The 12,052-nt window shown below is 37.6% G+C and overlaps 1 pseudogene; it reads right to left on the reverse strand.

Annotated features, from left to right (window-relative positions):
- Window positions 1-4,163: 4,163 nt before the first annotated feature.
- Window positions 4,164-12,052, reverse strand: part of LOC137577900 (neuropeptides capa receptor-like) — a 44,373-nt pseudogene continuing 36,484 nt past the window's right edge.

Below are 12,052 nucleotides of genomic sequence, written 5' to 3' on the forward strand. Positions count from 1 at the left end.
GAATTTTGGGAATAGTCTAATCAATAGATTTCGTATCTCAACAATGTGATAGGCACAAATAACAAATTTTCCTTTTCGTTCTTTTAAGAGTAATATGGCTTCGTGTATGGCTATTGATTCTGAAGAAAACACAGTTGAGTATGTCGGAAGAAGGCAAATTTTTAAGACGTCAGTATCAGTGGTTATAGCGTAACCTGTCGATTCATTTATTTGCGAACCATCTGTATATATAAATGCTTTATTGTTCTGTTCTGATTTGTATTGATGGAACTGTTGTCTATATACTTCTGGAGACGTTGCGCTTTTGCTAAAGGTGCTAAATTGTGTAGTTATTGCATTCGACTTAAGTGCCCATGGGGGGCTTTTTGTTTCAGTTTCTTTAAAGGTCTTATGCTGATTTCAATAGGCTTGCTTGATAAGAGGACTCTGTCCAAGACCGAATGTTTTTTCCCCACTTTCGGTGGTTTGTATTTTTTTTATTACGTTGTTGATTGGAGAGTCAGCGCTGTTTGAAGCTCTTGACTTAATTAAGTATAATTGTGCTAACTTTCCACTTAATAAGCTGATCTATTACGACATGTATTCCTATTTTATCAAACGCCTTAGCAAAGTCGAGAGATATTATTGAAATATGGTTTTTTGTGTCCAAAGATTTAGTCACCAGGTGATCTATAAATAGGAGACAGTCCATAACAGATTTATCTTTTTTGAAAGCCGACTTGACTATTGTAAAAAAAAAAAAAAAATTATTCGTTATTCTATTGTGTAGAAGTTTATTTGTAGTTACAAACCACCATAGTCTTTTTGCTATAATTTTGTCGCGGACTTTTGCCAAGCATGAGTGACATTTGTTTTTTCTTTGTTAGGTTTTAATATTGGTATAATCATGCTCAGTTTGTATTGTTGTGGTATAATGCCACCCAGTATTGCGTTGTATAGGTTTATAAGTCTGTTCTGGACTTCTCTAGGTAGTGCTTTAATCATGGGGTAAGTTATTCGATCCAAGCCTGGTGTGTTGCCTTTTAGCGAATCCAGGGCAGAGGAAAATTGAATGAAATTTATTTCTTGTTCTATTGGGATAGCATTTTTTCCTGGGGCATACAAAAAATCGTCCGCTAATATCCTACTTTTGTTAGACTTAAATAAGTTGGTGAAGTTGGAGTTACTTGCTTTCATAGACCAGTTACTTGCGAAGATTCTTCGGTAAATTTTGCTAAAGATTCTTTCTTAGCTTGTTTCAGAGTTCGTCTAAAAAGTGCATTTTTTTTTCTGTAATCTGTTATATTTTCGTTAGAAATGTGTCTCTTAAGTTTTTGCCAGTTCCTTGCTCCACCAAGGCACGCAATGCGATGTTTTGGGAGTGGACTTTGGGATACTTTCGTGCGCGCTTCTTAAAATGATTTTGCTTAGGTTGGCTGATTCTTTGTTAATGTTTTGGCTTACTGGTATGGAATAGTTGTGGCTGATAGAGAGAGTTGTATAGAGGTACCAGTGAGCTGCATTTGTTTTAAAAAAGAGGTCTATGGGTTGGTTTCTGAGGTTGGACTCTCTTAAATATAACACAAGAAATTGGCAAGTGGTCGCTACCAAAAAAGTCTGTTTCAATTGACCATTCTGCTTCTTATGCAAGATCGGTTGTGCAAAGCGTGAGATCAATGTGTGTTAGTGTGTTGTGTGTGCTCAAGTGTGTTGGACTACCATCGTTTAAAATAATTAGGTTGGACTGAGTAATGAATTTCTCTAAAGTAACCCCTTTCCTGTTATTAGTAGGGGAGCCCCATCTCCTATGCCAACAATTGAAGTCGCCTGTTATTAAAGTCGGAAGGTTATTTGGAATGCTTAGAACTAAGAAGATGTTGTTTAGGTTAAACTTTTCACTAGGTATAATGTATGCAGAAATTATTTGAAGCTTTTTCTTTGAACAGATTTCAACGCAGATGGCATCAAAGTCCGATCTAAGAATTCTTTCTTTATATTCTATAGGAGGAGTTAAGAGTAATCATTACATAGTTGGTGGGGGTGGGGTGAATATTGTGTGCTAAAATATGTGTCTCTTGTAGGGCTATAACGTGTGGCCTGTATTTTGCTATAAGGACTTTGAGTTCACTGTAGTTGTTGTTGTAGCCGTTAATATTCCATTGTATCACTTTCAGAGACATTGAGATAGTTAGAGAGTTTTATGGAAATGGGTATCGTAACACAGGAAGTTTATTATACCCTTGCAAAAAGGGTATATTAATTTTGGTTAGAAGTGTGCAACGCATAGAACGAAGCATCTCCGACCATACAAAGTATATATATTTTTGATCAGCACGACGAGACGAGTTCAAATAGCCATGTCCGTCCGTCCGTCCGTCCGTCCGTCTGGATCAACGCAAACTCCTCCTAGACCGTAAGAGCTACAAAGCTGAAATTTTGCACGTAGGCTTGTATATACTGCAGGGGTTGTATATCTCGGATTCAGCCGGATCGGACCACTATAGCATATAGCTCCCATACAAACCCCAAAGTCACGAACAGTGACTTTTCTCAATAACTTCGTTATTTTCTGTGTTATTATCGTGAAACTTAATATTAGAGAGTTTATTACGCCTATTAACTGCTGTGCCAAATTTGATCAAGATCGGAAGACTATATCATATAGCTGCCATAGGAACGATCGGTCGAAAACAGTGACTTTTGTAAATAACTTCGTTACTTTTAACGCGATTGTTTTCAAATTAAACATTTCTTAGTTTAATATATCTGTTAATGACTGTGCCAAATTTGATCAAGATCGGGCGACTATATCATATAGCTCCCATGGGAACGATCGGTCAAAAACAGTGACTTTTGTAAATAACTTCGTTACTTTTAACGCGATTGTTTTCAAATTAAACTTTTCCTAATTTAATATATCTTTTAATGACTGTGTCGAATTTGATAAAGATCGGATGACTATATCATATAGCTCCCATAGGAACGATCGGTGGAAAACAGTGACTATGATCAATATCTTCATTATTTCCTACGATTGTAGGCCATTCTTTCGCAAACATAAGCCTTTTTAGATAAAACGTTCTTAAACATTGATGGCTTATAGGTAAGGAAAGAGTTACCAAAAAGTTGCAAGGGTATACAAACTTTGACGCGGTCGAAGTTAGCCCCGGCCCTCTGGTTTTTATTTGAGTTCATATTCTGCATTGGAACATTCCATTTGCTCATCTGAGGACGAGCAGTTATTGTTATTTTCATTTGACAGTTCTTGTGATAAGATTATGTTATTGTTTGGTTATGTTTGTGTTTTTACTTTAGCTTTAAGTTGTGACTTAAGTCTATTTGAAATATTTTTAGGAAGGATTTTAAAAGTTTGGTTTATAGTGGGTAGTGTGGTGTCGGTTTGTTGTGGTTGTACTTTTAGTACATTTTTTGAGGAGGTGGGTAGCTCTTTACTCTGAGATAGGTCATCGTAGGTTATGATCTTACGTATTGTTGCTGTCTGATGTGGCACCGCGACGATGTTACAATTTTTTGGATTGCTTAACGAAGTGCATGTTGTTGAAGATTGGGCTATGTTAGAGTTGTTTTTTACTACACTGGAGTACAAAGATCCATTGTGTGGGCGTCTTGAATTGTATATGGACACAGCATTTTTGAAGTTTACTTTTTCGAGGGTCTTTATGGCCTGTATTTGTTGTTGTGTTACAAAGATGGGGCACTTTCTAAAGACTGATGAATGGTTGGTTTCGGGAAGATTCTCCTCCCTACAGTTTACACAGCATTTTTCGAAGGTACACAGCTCTTTGGAGTCGGGGTTCGTGTGATATTCTTTGGAACAATTAATGCAACACTTTTTGTTGCGGCAGTGTTTGGTGATAAGTACAAACCGGAAGCATTTGTTGCAGCGGAGTGGGGCAGGTATATAGGTGCGTACCTTCACCAGTTCGTATCCTATTTTGATATTTTCTGGTGTTGTGTGTGAGGCAAATGTAAGTATGTTCAATCCAGGTTCTTCCAGTTCGTTGTTGACTTTTCTCATTATTTTCTTCACTTTTTGCATGTATACATAATTTCGACACAATTTTTGCTCCATTTTTGGGAAAGAGATCCGAAAAGGTAGTGCACTATAGTGATGTATTTATAATCAATTAGATTGATCAACTAGTTTTACTTAATACTAGGACTTAAATGCAGGTTTCATCGTTCTTAATCCAAAAATCTTCTTTAACTTTGTTCTCTGGACTACGATGATCATTTGAATTATTCTCCAGGACAATGACTATGTCAGTGGTGCTGAAAACTGGGGAATACGTATTCTTTCTTGAGGGAAGACTATAAGTATTTTTAATGGACACCTTATTTGAAGAAATGGATTCAGTTTCCTTGCAATTGTTCAATTGACGACTTGATCGAATATGAACTGAATGCACTCGATCATAATTAATATGGGCACCCAAACTGGTAGCAATTGTCGTTTCTTGAATGATCTCGCAGGAATCCATTGTTATAATATGCACCCATACGCCTTCCACACAGGATTTCTTTGAATGCAACACGATATCGATGTGACATTACACTGTATACAATTGGATTTATAGTGCATGAAACATAGTAAGCAAATCCTGCAAGAGAAAACAGCCATTCATTGATATCCTTAAAATTTGCATTATTCGTGGCATAAAGTATCCATAGCCTTTGCATATGAAATGGAAACCAGCAGACAAAAAATGTAATAAACACAGCGGCCAACATTCGTATAACAGCTTTCTTTTTCATCTGAGAATTTCGAGATTCGCGATGGAGGGAATCATGCTGAATTTTTGTGTGGTTCTCGAACGGATCTTAAATCCCATGCGTCCATATAGCAATATGATTAGAAAAATCGGAATTACAAAGAATATACAGAACGATGCTTCGAATAATGGAATTTTTTTTTTTTTATTTATTTATTTATTTATTTATTTTATTTACGTCAACTAACACACCAGTCGACGAAAAAGCTTAAGCTAAAGACAGATAGTAATTAAATGAAGAAGGTAGCTTAGCTTTATACACAACTAAACATCCCCGACCCGGTGGAGGTGTTTTACTTGCACAAGGTGCCAGCTATGCCCCGATTCACAGCCAATGTGGCCAGGGATGAGTTGCAGCCAATCCAAGTCCAGAATATTTTCATTGGTTTCGCTGTAGATGATTAAAAAGTATAGCGCGAAGAGAAGTGACAGAAAGATGAAGAGAGATAAGGTGAGAAAGGTTGTTAAAAGATTGGCAAAGAACACGAAGAGGTTCGTGAAGAGAGTAGTTAGTCAGACATCTACTAAGGTGAATAGGAAAAAAGTTTCTGGTCCGACGTGAGGGAACACAAAAATACAGCGTATCTAGTAAATTGGTAGAAATGACTTCGCCGTTGACTAGTTTATGGAGAAAGAGAATGCCAAAAAGAAGCCTACGGTTATAAAGTGAAGGAAGATTAATAAGAAGAAGTCTGTCAGACTAAGAAGGTAGGCGAAGACCCGGGTCCCAATTTAGACCGCGTAGCGCAAACTTAAGGAATTGCTTCTGTACCGATTCAATACTACGCTGGTGAACATCATATTGCGGGTTCCACACTGGCGAGCAATATTCTAGAGTAGGGCGAACTAACGAAGTGTATAAAACCTTTGTTACATAGGGATCATCAAATTCTTTGGCCCAACGTTTGATGAAGCCGAGAAGGCTGCTTGCTCTGTTGACAATTGAAGAAATATGAACATTAAATGAAAGTTTAGGGTCAAACATAACGCCTAAGTCTTTGAATGATGGAACACAATCTAACAGAACAGACTTAATAGAGTAATGAGCTAGGAGCGGAGACAAACGACTGAAAGTCATAAAAGAACACTTAGAGGCATTAAGGTGTAATTTATTAACGTGGCACCAATCACAGAACGCATCGAGATCTGATTGCAAGTACTGTTGGAAAGAAGGATCATCATAGGAATAACAAATCTTGACGGCATCCGCAAACATGAGCACGCGTGAATGAGCCAAGGCTAAAGGCAAATCATTTATAAACAATGTAAATAATAGTGGGCCCAGATGACTGCCTTGGGGTACACCTGACGTAACTCGAACAGTTTTAGATATCGAGGAACGAAAAGACACCTTTTGGGTTCTGCCAATAAGATACGATTTTAACCAACCCAATAATTTTGGTGAAAAACCCATGATGTTAAGTTTCGCGAGAAGCAAAGAATGATCAACCGTATCAAAAGCCTTACTGAAGTCAGTATAAATAACATCAGTTTGACACTTTTTACGGAAGCCATGGTGTACAAGGGTAGTCAATTCTAAAAGGTTGGTAAGCGACGAACGACCTTTCATGAAGCCATGCTGACAAGGAGAAATAGTGGATCTGGATAGATGTTGAAGGGAAGACGTAATAATTTTCTCAAACAGTTTAGGTATTGCCGAAAGTTTGGCAATGCCACGGTAGTTAGAAACATCCGATTTGCTACCCTTTTTAAAAAGCGGAATAATAAAAGACTCCTTCCAAATATCAGGAAAGCTACAAGTCTCACTCGATATAAAGAATAACCGAGCTAAAGGCTTAGATAGGGAAATCGAACACATCTTAAGTATGCAACTAGGTATATTATCAGGCCCGGGAACGAAGGAAGACTTCATAGATGACAAGCTAGAGAGAATACAGTCTTCAGTAATACTGGGAAAAAACATACAATTTTTATGTGGTATTGAAAAGGGATAGGGTGTGGGACCCGAAACAGTAGTAGAATATGTCGACTGAAAAAATTTAGCAAACAGATCTGCAATATCTAAATCATTATTAGCAGACTGGTCGTTAAGTCTGAAGGTGGAAGGTAGTACATTAGAGCGTCTTTTGGAATTGACAAAGTTGTAAAATCTTTTGGGGTTCTTATAAAATTCAACCTTACAGCGAACGACATAATTGTTGTAGCATTGAGTATTTAAAAGACAAAATTGAGATTTGGCTATACAATAATTTGCATAGTCAAGTCGCGAAGCAGTTTTTTTAAATCTTTTAAAATATCTCGATTTAATGTTACGAAGATTAGAGAGCCTACGTGTGAACCAGACTGGCGAGCTGGAGACGGTAGAGACATTCACATAAGGAACGCATTTATCAATTAGAGAATTAAGAGCAGAGTAGAAAAATTCACTGCACAATCTATATCGCAGCACTCAAATAGAAACGACCAATCAAAAGAGAAAATAAGGCTGTTAAGAAGATTGAAATTTGTTTTACGAAAACATCTACGACGAGAATTTGAGATGTTATTATATAAGTTAGTAACGGAATTGTAAGAAATAGTAACTTCAATGGTAAGGATTTTCAGGTTTCACTAGTGGCTTTGATTACGATACAGCACTAACCGTGTGATCAGAGACAAAAACAAGATCAAGGATTCTTTTAGAAGAGTTAAGGAAAGAATTCAACTGATATAGTGGACATTCAAGTAGGCTATCAAGAAAAACATGTTGAGATGAAGGAATTAAGAAAGATAGATTATCATCAACAAGCCAAGACATATTAGGCAATTTAAAATCACCTAAAACTATAACAAAATCTCGATCTTTAAGACGACCAAAAATAGTTCGTAAAGCATCAGCATGGTGCACGTAGATCATGATATCAGAAGCTGGAGGAATATATGAACAAGAGATATATAGGCTAAAGTTAGATCATGTAACTTCGACGCAAATAAACTCAACACCTAAGGGGAGATTAATCGGCTCCACACTTGAAGACAGATTCGAGTTGACAGCAATGAGTACTCCACCGCCACGACGACCAACACGATCAAGCCCATAAGAAATAAAGTTATTAGAAAGAATTTTATTATCTAAAACAGAGGAGTTATGCCAAGTTTCAGAGAAAGCTAATATGTCAGCCGAAAAGGTTTGGCTATCACAGAACAGGTTCGAGAGCTTGGTAAGAAGTCCTCTTACATTTTGATAATGAATGCAAAGACTAGACGTCATTAGTTTTTTGAAGCAGAAGATAAATTAAGAAGGTGGACAGGGAACGGACGAGAGCGCCTTTTGGGCGCAAACTCGTGTACAACTAGGCCCTCTGTCCAAAAATTAGGGTCAACCATAGCTGAGAAGTACTCATTTGGTACTGTAATTTTAAAAGAGGAGATTTCGCGAGGCCTAGAAAACTTAAACTTTTGAATTAAAACCTTAGCAGGGCAAATATTACCAATGTAAGCTGCCACAGACGACTCAGAAGTATCTGGAGCAAGCCTAGAGATAAATAATTGTTTGCGATGAGGCACTACAGTTAGTGGAGGCGGAGGAGCATTGGGATCCGCAAGTGATTGAGAGCCGGCATGATCCTGTGATTGATCAGAGTTCCCGTGAGGGATAGATTGAGGTACACCAGGGCTTGTAATGGGTACTTCAATCTGAAAAGAAGAGCATAAAGAGGGACAAGAAGATGGTGTAGGCGAAAGTAAAATCGGAGAGGAAGTAATAGAGGGAGCTGGCGTCTGCTTACGAGGCAACTCAAGAGTACATTTCTTGTGCAATTTCGCAGAAGGTGGAACAAACTTGAATTGCGACAATAATTGAACGCTAGAGTCACACTCGTTTGACAGCTGTTTGGCCAGTTTGTTTAAAGAAAGAAACCTTAAACAAAGATCCCTATACATACGGCTAAAATCAAGCTGCTGGCTGGCACAAGATGGGCAAGTCCAGCGCATTAAGCCAAGCTCAGGCTTAGACACAGACAAACCAAAAATTTGTCATGCTAAAAGAAAGGCAAAAAAAAATAAATTTATATATAAGAATATATAGAAAAATTTAATTCACAGCACAAAGATAATTATTGATAAATAATCAATAATTACAAATAAAACAAAGAGACAGCTAGAGTGCACAGCACAACAGAGAGTGCAAGAACAGTTATAAGCCGAACTTTGAGAGGCGGCCTTACAAAAGTGATTACGCGGGAGAGAAGCTGAGCACAAGCACAAAGCAGAGAGAACAACAAAGCCACTAGCACTGATGGTATGATGGGGGCGATGAGGGGAGCAACTGCAGAAGCAATGACGAAAGAAAGAAAAAAAAAATAAAAAAGAATATGTAAATGCACCAAACACTAATCACGAAAAAGAAAAACTGTTTAAACTGATTTGATTTCTTTGGTTATCTCTGGTGACATTGAGCAAAATGCGGATTCCATTATGGAAGTGTAATCTGGACATGGAGAAAGGTGTTTCACATTGTATTTAAAGATCGTCTGTTCCAGTATTTTTTTTTTTTAGCGGACGTTGACGATACTATGCGCAGTACGTTCAAGTGGCCCCTACGCCACCAGGACATAGCCTGTTATGCGCGAGCCCAAGCAGATAACTGCCCATCTCCCACCCGACCGACCGAGGGGTGCAGCCGTATAACGCACGGCACGAATCGCGTGGACAAATACACAATAGAAAAAACAGACAAACAAATAATACTATAGCCATCTATTAACTAAATGGGATAGGATAGATGTTTTAAGCATATTAATAGAAAACTCTGAGCTGATTACAGGGAATAGAAGGTTGTAATCAGAGCAGAGGACCCTAAAAGGTTCATGCATAGCATAGTTAGAAGAACAACGACTAAGGGATAAAGGTATCATAAAATGTCTACGCCGTCTACATGGTACCGACAGATTCACCTGTGTTAATAACTCAGGCGAGTCGATATCACCAATTAGGAGCTTGTGCATAAAAATGACACCAAGCATAATTCTACGGTTAGTTAGGGACGGAAGGTTAATCAAGAGAAGTCTACTAGAATACGAAGGCAAATTGACATTGCGATCCCAGCTTAAGCCACGAAGAGCAAATAGCAAGAACTGCTTTTGAACGGATTCAAGTCTAATCTGGTGCGACTCATATTGAGGTGACCAAATGCAAGATCCATACTCTAAAATAGGACGGACAAGCGAAGTAAAAGGAACTTTAGTTGTATAGGGGTCGTCAAATTCTTTTGACCATCTTTTAATGAAACCCAGAACACTCATGACCTTTGCTACCGTAGTGGAAATATGGGTGTTAAAATTTATCTTATGGTCCATAAGTACGCCCAAATCATTCATATTATTTAGACGTTCTAGAGGGCTATTGTTTAGAAAATAAGTGACCAGTTGAGGAGAGTTACGAAAAAAAGTCATTACCTTACATTTGGTAGTGTTAAGATTTAGTAGATTAAAGTGGCACCAGGATTGAAAGTTTTTAAGATCAGCTTGTAGCCGACTAAATGAATCTGTATCTTTATAAGTAAGACAAAGCTTGAAATCGTCAGCATACATAAGCACACGCGAATGAACAATGACTGATGAAAGATCGTTAATGAATAGTGTGAAGAGCAGAGGGCCAAGATGACTACCTTGAGGTACACCAGAAGTCACAGGAATGGAAGCGGAAAAAGAACACTTAAAAAGTACTTCTGTTTTCTATTTGTTAAATATTCTAGAACCCGAGAAAGGAAAAGGGGTGGAAACCCAATGTCGCTCAGCTTAGAAAGTAATAGGGTATGATTAACGGAATCAAAGGCTTTGCTAAAGTCAGTATATATTACATCAGTTTGATTACCATTTTTGAACCCCTTGATATTTAGTTGAGAAGTTATAATTTTCTCAAAAGCTTTCGGAATAGCGGACAATTTTGAGATACCTCTATAGTTAGAGGCTTCGGACTTTTTGCCATTTTTATGCAGAGGAATGATATACGGCTCCTTCCAAATAGGTGGAAAAGAGAAAGATTCGACAGACAATAGAAACAATTTTAAAACGGGTTTACATAATGCGTTTGCACAGAACCTGAGTACACATCCAGGAAGACCATCTGGCCCCGGAGAATAATTAGGTTTAACTAGTTTAAGTTCGTTTAGAAGAGAACTTTCATCAATCACTGGATTGAAAATGCAATTAGCTTTTTCTAAATGATAAGGATACGGACTTTCTCGATATTCCGTTGAGGAATAGGTTGTTTTGAAAAAATTCGCAAACATATCGGCAATTGCCTGATCAGTGCTCGCTTTTTTATTTTGAAAAGACAAAAAGATGGGTGCACAGAGGTCTTACGTTTAGAATTAACAAAGTTATAAAATTGTTTAGGGTCAGAAGAAAACTGAAGCTTACACCGCCGAAGATAATTCTTATGAAACTTTTTTGAAACTTCTTATAATATCGTGTCTTCACATTTTTCAAATTGGATAACTCACGAGAGAACCAGGGAGGTTTGTTAAGCCGCTCCAGCCTACCAAGAGGCACACAAATATCAAAGAGTGAATTCAGAGTATCATAGAAAAAACGAACAGCTGAGTTCATATCTCTACAATTGTACAGATAAGACCAATCGGTAGTAGCAATGTTTTCATTAAGGCTGGCAAAGTCAGTCTTACGAAAGCACCTAGTTAGAGGTAATTTATTTGAACCAAGTAATGGTGAATTAAATTTGTCTTCGGGAAGAACAAATGGTTCAATCCTAGAAACATAACAATAAGATGAATCCAATACAAAAATAAGATCTAACGATTTTCTATTAGAATTTAAGACAGGATTGACTTGGGATAAAGATAAGTCTAGAAGGCCATCAATAAAGTCATGTGACAAAGAGGGCAGCAACATGGTAGATTCATCTGTTAGTGACCATGCTAAAGCGGGTACATTAAAATCACCTACAACTATGAGCAAGTCTTGACTGGAAACTAAAGAGGAGACAAACTGAATTGCCTCTAAATGATTTAAATATACCACCATGTCTGACAATGGTGGAATATAGGAACAAGTAATGAAAGCATTAAAAGATTTAAAATTTACTTTAAGACCGACAAACTCAATCTCCTGGGTACTAGAAAATTGAATCATTTCAGATGATAAAGCAGCATCAACAGCTATCAGAACGCCACCACCTATGCGAGAAATCCGGTCACGTCTGAATATAGAAAAGTTTGTGGAAAAAACCGATGCATCAGCAATATCAGGTTTTAGCCACGTCTCTGTAAAAGCTAGAATGTTATGTTCAAAAGAAAGACTATCTACATAGAGATTAGAAAG

This window comes from Drosophila tropicalis, unplaced genomic scaffold (assembly GCF_018151085.1).
Source record: "Drosophila tropicalis isolate 14030-0801.00 unplaced genomic scaffold, ASM1815108v1 contig_1002, whole genome shotgun sequence".
Lineage (NCBI taxonomy): Eukaryota > Metazoa > Arthropoda > Insecta > Diptera > Drosophilidae > Drosophila > Drosophila tropicalis.